Source organism: Nycticebus coucang, chromosome 9, assembly GCF_027406575.1.
Source record: "Nycticebus coucang isolate mNycCou1 chromosome 9, mNycCou1.pri, whole genome shotgun sequence".
NCBI classification, from domain to species: Eukaryota; Metazoa; Chordata; class Mammalia; order Primates; family Lorisidae; genus Nycticebus; species Nycticebus coucang.
In genome coordinates this window covers 89,453,732-89,462,086 of record NC_069788.1, presented here as the reverse complement: position 1 = coordinate 89,462,086, position 8,355 = coordinate 89,453,732, and positions in this window count along the sequence as shown.

The window sequence follows — 8,355 nt, the reverse complement described above, 5'->3', positions numbered from 1 at the left end:
AGGGTCATCCTCAGTCCAGACTCCCTGTGGGAAGATATGAGTGAGGCCTCTGCTCGTGTTGGAGCAAAGAAAGCGTTGGATGGATAGATGGATGGATGGATAAAGGTACAGACAGATGAATGGACAGGCAGGCGGAAGGGTAGATTGGTGAATAGATGCCTTGAGCTTTCTATATTTAACCTGTTCACCTGAACTCCACTCTCTGCCAAACCTGCCCCTTAGCACATGGCATTGTGCTTTTCCCAGGCACATTCTGTCACTGGCTGGCCCCTTTTCCCTTAGCATTTGATGAGAGGCAGGACAGTGTGGGACACACATGGCTCAGTACTCTGAGAGACATGGGTCCAAATTTGACTCAGCTGTTCCTCCTTAGAGAATCTGTCACGCATATTCAATTTTTAAAAAAAGTTTACACAGTGCCGGACACATAGTCTTGCCCATTGAGGGTCATTTCCCTCCTGCCCTTCTCGCCATCCTGTTATTTTGTTTTTTGTCATTCCATGTTTTATGCCTCATCTACCCTGAGAGCAGCAGCCACTAAAAATAAAAATGATTCTTTTTTTTTGAGATAGAGGCTCAAAAAAGAGCTCACTGCAGCCTCAAACTTCTGACCTTAAGTGATTCTCCTACCTAAACCTCCCAGAGTGCTGGGATTTCAGGCATGAGTCCCTACCCTCAGCCTAAAAATAAAAACTATTCTAAAACTCTTATTTCTTTGCATTCTGTCTCTTTATGAAGACAATATGGGTGAGCTTATATGGAAATTAGTTTCACTGAGGATAATCAAAGGTGAAATCAGCAATTAGGAAAATGCAGGACCCAAAGGCACAAGCCATAAGACATCTGTAGTGGCTGGTGGTGAGTTACCTGGCAGACTAGGTGAAGAAGGGAATGTGATCAGTTGTGTTGCTCTTATTTCTCAGTAAAGGGGAAATCCATCTCAGGAGATCAAAAATGGAGTGTTCTTCGTGCAACAGAAGAAATTAAATTCCATACCCTTCTAAATTTCATGAATTAAAAGAATTTGGAATGCTGTGCATGCCTGTTCCTGGAAAGAATTTCTGCATCAAACCTAGACTAAAGTGGGGCAGGGAGTGGGGGGCGGTATTTGGAAAGACAGGAAGTAAGTACTGTGAAAAAATTATTATTACTACACATAGCAGTGGACTTAAACTAACATCTCTGATCTGTTGTGCCTCTTGTGGAGAAATGAAACTCGTCTGCACACTGGTTGGAAAAACGCTTCCACCTAATTGCTTGTGGATGAAGCACTTTATTTATAGACATCAGAAGGAAGCTTGGCTCCCTGCTCTATAATACAGGAGGGAATGGCGCCAGGTAGCTGCCGGCTCCAGGACACTCTTGTATTCCACAGGGCAGGAATGTGGAACCACTTTCCATGTAAACACAGTGAGTTCTTCTCTTTTTCTTTCTTAGACTTTTTTTTTTTTTTAATTTTAGAGCTCTTTGGAGAAGAACCCACTTAACCATGAATGTCAGGGGTTTGTAGCCCCATATGTGGGTAGTTGGTGGGATTTGGGGGTGAGGGACTCTGCCAGACCTCACTACTCTTCCTTGCGTTTTAACTAAGCCCCAGGGAGTTAAAATGGGTGGATTCCACCCGACTCTCAGATTCTGGAAACACTGCAGAAGGCAGTGTGATAGTCTCATGAGTTCTCTGGGTTAGATGGGAGGAGGGATTTGGAACATAGTAGAGGCTTTATTGCCAAATCCATAGGCCTTATGCAGCAGGATGGTCCCTTAGGAGAGTGACCTCTGCTCCACTGCCCTGGAGGGAGGGTCAAGAAAAGCCAGAGAGAATGGTTGAGTGTGGGCCATGTATGCTAGGTCCTAGGATGGAAATGGACTTTGGGCCACAGCTAGAGTTTCCTCAAATGGTGCTTTAGTTCAAGGAGAGGGGATGGGGCAGAGGGGCCTGTGCATGAAAATAGAGAACCTATGGACAGGGTTTGACAGTTTGCAGAATTCTCTCAGCTATTTGTTTTTTCATACATTCCTTGTCAGCAAACGTTGATTGTACACCTGCTGTGCGCCAGGCACGATGCACAATGTATTGGTTTCTAACAGGACAGAGACAAATAGTATCTGCCGGGTCCCCCTCCACATGACAGCCACATGCTGATGAATGTGCAGCTTCCATGCCATCATCCTCCCGTTTCCAGGCCCACATCCCCCGCAGCCTCCCTTGGTCCCTGCAGTGACCTCGTGATTGGTCCCCTGAAGGCAGCCAGCCATGACCCTCCAGTCTGTTCTCTGCGGGGAAGCCAGAGGGATTCTTTTCGAAGTAAGCTGAATCATGTCACTTAAAAGTAAGTCAGAAACTACAAAAGGTAAGTGAACAGAGAAAATGTCACCTGCCTGAACCCTTCTAGGAGCCTCGTGATGGTGAGATGCAACCCAGATGGGCTCTGGTACCCAATTATTTAGTCAAACATGACTCCAGGTGTTGCTGTGGAGGTACTTCGTAGATGGGGTTAGCACCTCCAATCAGTTGACTTTGAGTAAAGGATATTAGCTTTGATAATGGGGGTGAGCTCTTCCAACCCAGGGGAGGCTTAGGAACAAAAACTAATGTCTCCTAGGAGAAGAAGAAATTCTGCTTCCAGCCTACAGCATGAGCTCCTGCCTGAGTTTCCAGCCTTCAGGCCCTTCTATGAGTTTTGAACTTGTAAGCAACTATAGTCATGTGTAATAAATCCATTGAAATAAATCTCTGTCTCTCTCTGTCTCACACACACACACCCTATTGACTCTGTTTCTCTAGAGAATCCTGACTAAAACAAACCTCTCATTTTATTCACTATAATGCCCAAGTCCTGTCAGTAACCTGGAAGGCCCTCTGCTTTCCTTTTCACCCCTCCAAGCCCCAACCAAGGGGACTAATCAGGAGGTCACTGCAGGGACCAAGGGAGGCTGCAGGGGATGAGGGGCCGGAGACGGGAGGATGATGACGTGGAGGTTGCACACTCATCAGTGTGTGGCTGTCTGATTTCATCAGCGTCTGCTCCCTTGTTCCTCGGGCTGCATCTGTACCACATGCTTTCTCATGCAGGCCTTAGCACATGCTGTTCCCTCCACTAGGCACATCCTCCCCCTGCACATCTGCTCCATTGCCAGCTCCTTTGCCCCCTGCACATCTGCTCCACTGCTAGCTCCTTTGTCCCTGCACATCTGCTCCGTTGCCAGCTTCTTCATCCCCCCACACATCTGCTCCACTGCCGGTTCCTTCGTCCCCATGCACATCTGCTCCACTGCCGGCTCCTTTATCCCCCTGCACATGTGCTCCACTGCCGGCTCCTTTATCCCCCTGCACATCTGCTCCACTGCCGGCTCCTTCATCCCCCTGCACATCTGCTCCACTGCCGGCTCCTTTATCCCCCTGCACATCTGCTCCACTGCCGGCTCCTTCGTCCCCCTGCACATCTGTACCTTTGCGAGCTCCTTTGCTCCCTTGCACATCTGCTCCATTTCCAGCTCCTTCACTCCCCTGCAAATCTGTACATTGCCAGATCCTTCACTCCTCACAGTCTCCACTAAGTTGGCACCTTCCTTGACCACCTGAGGACTATCACTTACCACTCCCTGCTGGGAGGAAACACATATTTAACTGTTACTTTTCCTTTATTTTCTTTCTCCCCACTTGATAGTAGAAGTGACCTGAGGACAGAGCCTTTTGTTTATTTTAATGGCAACTCTACCCCCAGCACCTAGATCTTTCTGGCATATAGTAGGTGCTTGTCTCACTCAGCTCAGCCTACCATGATAGAATACCACAGATTGTGTGGCTTAAGCAGCAATTCTCACATTCTAGTGGCTGGAAGTCCAAGATCAAGATTCTGGCAGGGTTTAGTTTCTGATGAGGACTGTCTCCCTTCTTTCTGTGTCCTCACCTGACCTTCCTTTAGTGGGAATATGTGGACAGAATGGGAGAGAGAAAACGCTCTGGTATTTCTTCACTGGTCCTATTGGATTAAGGCTTCACCGTTATGACTTCCTTTAACCTTCATTACTTCCTGAAAACCCTGTATCTAGATACAGTCACACGGTTAGCTTCAACATAGGAATTTGAGGGGAAACACCATTCAGTCCATAGCAGTGCTCAACAAATACATGTTGAATGAATGAAAGGGCAAAGTACAGGGAGTCATGTAATCGCAATTCAAGGGCCCTAACCAACCCAGAGGGCATAGGAAGCTTCTAGAAGAGGGGACTTCTGGGCTGAACCTAAAAAGCTGATGCACGTTTTGCTTAATTCTTTCTGTTTCACAGTCAAAAAGGCTCAGTGATGTTCAGCAGTCCACCAAGGCTGGAATAGAGAACCAGGAGGTCTGGTCTAAAGGTGGCAGTGCGTTCAGTCAGGAGATAGAAACCACAGCGGCTAGTTAAACAGAGAGAATTTGACATGCAGAGTGGTTAGCTAGGTACAAAGTTGTTACCTGGGTAACTGAAAGGATAAGAAGAGAACACAGGCCAGGTGCGGTGGCTCACACCTGAGATCCTAGAACTCTAGGAGACCGAAGCAGGTGAAACTTCAGAGTTTGAGACTAGCCTGAGCAAGAGTGAAAACCCGTCTGTACTAAAAACAGAAAAACTAGACAGGTGTGTGGCAGGCATCTGTAGTCTCAGTGACTCAGGAGGCTGAGGTAGGAGGATCATTTGAACCCAGGAGTTTGAGGTTTCTGTGAACTAGGCTTATGCTACCCACGGTGACAGAGTGAGACTCTGTCTCAAAAAAAAAAAGAACACTACAGCATTATGCAGGTAGCAACTACAGGAGGCAGCCCCCACTTCCAGGGCGAGGAGAACAAAGGAAAGAGTTTGTATTCATTGCAACAGTGGATCTGCCCCCAAACTCCCAGGAGGACACCAGCTGGCTGGTGCTGGGATCCTCAGGATAGAGGCACAATGACTCAGGGTCTGCAAGTGCTAGGAAAACTGCAGACAGGATTCAGTTCCTTCCCTAGCCAGGAAGTGATGTTGGGTGACATTTGCAAGAAGAATTCCTAGCAAGGGAGGCCATGGGAGTGGGTAGTTACCTTGTCCTACCTCTTCTGTGGAGATGGGTTCTGAAGATGGACCTTGGGGAGAGATTGGATTTAAAGGCAAGGACAGTAGCATCCACTAACACTAATACAGGTGACCCTTTGGCCCACAATTCCACCCTAGGTACAGATCCCCAAGAAAGAACATATGTGCCCCAGAGACACAGAGAAGACTGTTCATAGGAGTTTGATTCAAAGTCGTCCCAAACTGGAAACCACGCAAGTGTCCTTCAACCAAAGATAGATAAATAAACTGTGGTATATATACAGTATTAAAAAAAAGTTGATATATTAACAATGTGGATGAATGTCACAGAGGTGATGAGACCAAAACAACTTTGCCAGTGTTTGACCTTGGTATAAGTGGAATTTGACAGTCTAGGGCGGCACCTGTGGCTCAAAGGAGTAGGGCGCTGACTCCATATACTGAAGGTGGCAGGTTCAAACCCAGCCCCGGTCAAAAACTGCAAAAAAAAAAGAAAGAATTTGACAGTCTACTCTTTCATGTCTACATATAGTATGATTCCAATTATAGGAAGACCGAACACGGAAGAACTAGCCGATGATGAAGGAAATCAGAATGATGATTGTCTTACTGGGGGTAGAGGGGGATTGAGAGTGCCTTCATGGGCACTAAAAATGTTCTATACCTCAATCATGATGGAGATGTTAAATGTGTTAGTGTTTGTCAAAGTTATACACTTGAGGTTTATGCACTTTACTGTAGGTAGGTCATACCCTCATTGAATGTTATTTCAAAAAACAAGTCAAGAGCAGGGACATCAAATCCAAATGTGAACAGGGGGCAAAGACAGTCACATTCTTGTCGTGCACCAAAAACAGTTGTGTGGTACATAGAAGACCTCAGTAAATTATTGTTAGAGTAGTGAATGCTCCTCAGGAGCCTCACATGAAAAAATACACCAACTCCTTATGGAAGGGAAGGAAAAGGAAAATGAAGCCAGACAAAACACTCAGGTTAATAAACCACAAATACCCATTTATCTATCCAATTTGGAGACAGTAACAGAATGATAGGCGACCATGATTACAATGCCAGCCCCTGTTTTGGTTCACAAATTAATCTGCCCAGGGTTTGGGAAGTGAGGAGTGTCTCAGTACATCATCCCACAGGTCACTGGAATAGATAGAGGCTGCCTGATTTTCATGTAGATTACTTGAGAGCTGAATGTAAATTGATGTAAATCAGGGAAACAGATCAGTGGCCACGGCACCTCATTCTCTCTCATGGGGCCTCTCCTGTGCACAGACTGGCCGGTGGCTCTCTGGGTACCTTACCAATCTGAGTCAGGCAACCTTCTGGGGGTGGGGGTGGGCAGGACCCAGGAAGCCCTTGAGGAAAATAGCATTTCCCAGGAAGAACATCTGTGACAAGCACCAGCCGTGCTGTTCTCTGCGAGTGCCTCAGACATACTCCAGCTCTAATCGACACATCAAGCCAGCAATGAGAAGATGGTTATTGTTTTTATAATGCAATATATGTTCATTAGAGGAAGACTAGAAAATTCAGATAAGCAAAAAGGAAAAGAAAATAACAGACACCTACAACTCCACGATTTGCATTATGTTCTCAAGATCTGTTGTATGTACAGATATTACGTCTATAGATAAAATTTATGTTTTCATGATTTGTCATTTTTAATCATTTTATTCCTTTGACTCCATGTAATGAATTTGGAAACTGAATACAGATAAATGAGATTTATCCACAGGTTGATTCTTCCATGAAGTTAATGAAACAAACTATGAGATACCTCACTTGCTTGGCTCCTTCCAAGGCCTCGTACCTAAATTTGCAATCATAATTTTGTATTCTTGTCCTTAAAGAGGACTCCCAACTCCCTAAGATGTAATCTCTGTATTTTGTAAAACCTGATTCTATACTTGAGTTTAAACACAAACCAGTGTTATGAATTGAATTGCATCCCCTAGAAAGAGTGTTTTTGTTTGTTTGTTTTTAGAGACAGAGTCTCACTTTATTGCCCTTAGTAGAGCGCTGTGGCGTCACAGCTCACAGCAACCTCCAACTCCTGGGCTCAGGTGATTCTCTTGCCTCAGCCTCCCAACTAGCTGGGACTACAGGCACCTGCCACAACACCCTGCTATTTTTTTGTTCTTGTTACAGTTTGGCCAGGGCCAGGTTCGAACCTGCCACCCTCGGTATATGGGGCTGGTGCCCTACCCACTGAGCCACAGGTGCTGGCCAGAAAGAGTGTTAAAGTTCTAACCCCTGCCTCTACAAATGTGACCTTATTTGGAAATAAGGACTTTGTGGATATAATCGAGGTAAGATTAGATCATACTGCATTAGAATGGACCCTAATCCAATGCTTGATGTCCTTATAAGAGAAGTTTGGAGGGACACATAGGGAGAAGGCCACCCAATGACAAAGGCAGAGATTAGAGTGATGTACCTGCAAGCCAAGAAATGCGAACGATTGCCAGCAACTACCAGAAGCAGGAAGAGGCGAGAAAGGAGTTCCCTGGGGCCTTCAGAGAGAGCATGGGCCTGTTGCACCTTGAGTCCAAACTTCTAGTTACCGAACTATTGCAAAATAAATATCTGTTATTTTAACTTACCCAGTTTGGGCTGGGTGTGGTGGCTCATACCTGTAATCTTAGCACTCTAGGAGGCCAAGGCCAGAGGATTGCTTAACCTCAGAGTTCAAGAATAGCCTGAGCAAGAGAAAGACCTTGCCACTACCAAAAATAGAAAAATTAGGTATCGTGATGAGCACCTGTAGTCCCAGCTACTTGGGAGGCTGAGCCAAGAGGATTGCTTGAGCCCAAGAGTTTGAGGTTGCTGTGAGCTATGATCATACCACAGCACCCTACCCAGAGAGACAAAGTGAGACTGTATCTCAAAAAAAAAAAAGAAGTTTCTCAGTTTGGTATTTCATTGTGGCAGCCCTAGGAGACTAATACAGTCAATGACTCCCAAAGGTTGCTGACACCTGAATTACGGGGGAGGCTGAGGTGACCCCAGGAGGCTGTTAGGTGAGTGAGGTCACAGATCAACAGAAGGGCGAATGTTGGTTTCATGTCCCTGGCCCATAGCTGAAGCCACCTCTCCAGTCTGCAAACATCCCTGAAAACAGTGCAGGATTTAAAGAGAAACACCTATTCTTGTTATTTGACTTCCTTTTTTCTCCAAATAAACAGGAAAGCCTGTTTTTTGAGCATCTACTAAGTGCTAGGCCCTATGTTAGGTATCCACGTTTGTCATTTATCTGTATCTCACAGTAACTCCCTACTATGGTTTGAATGTGTC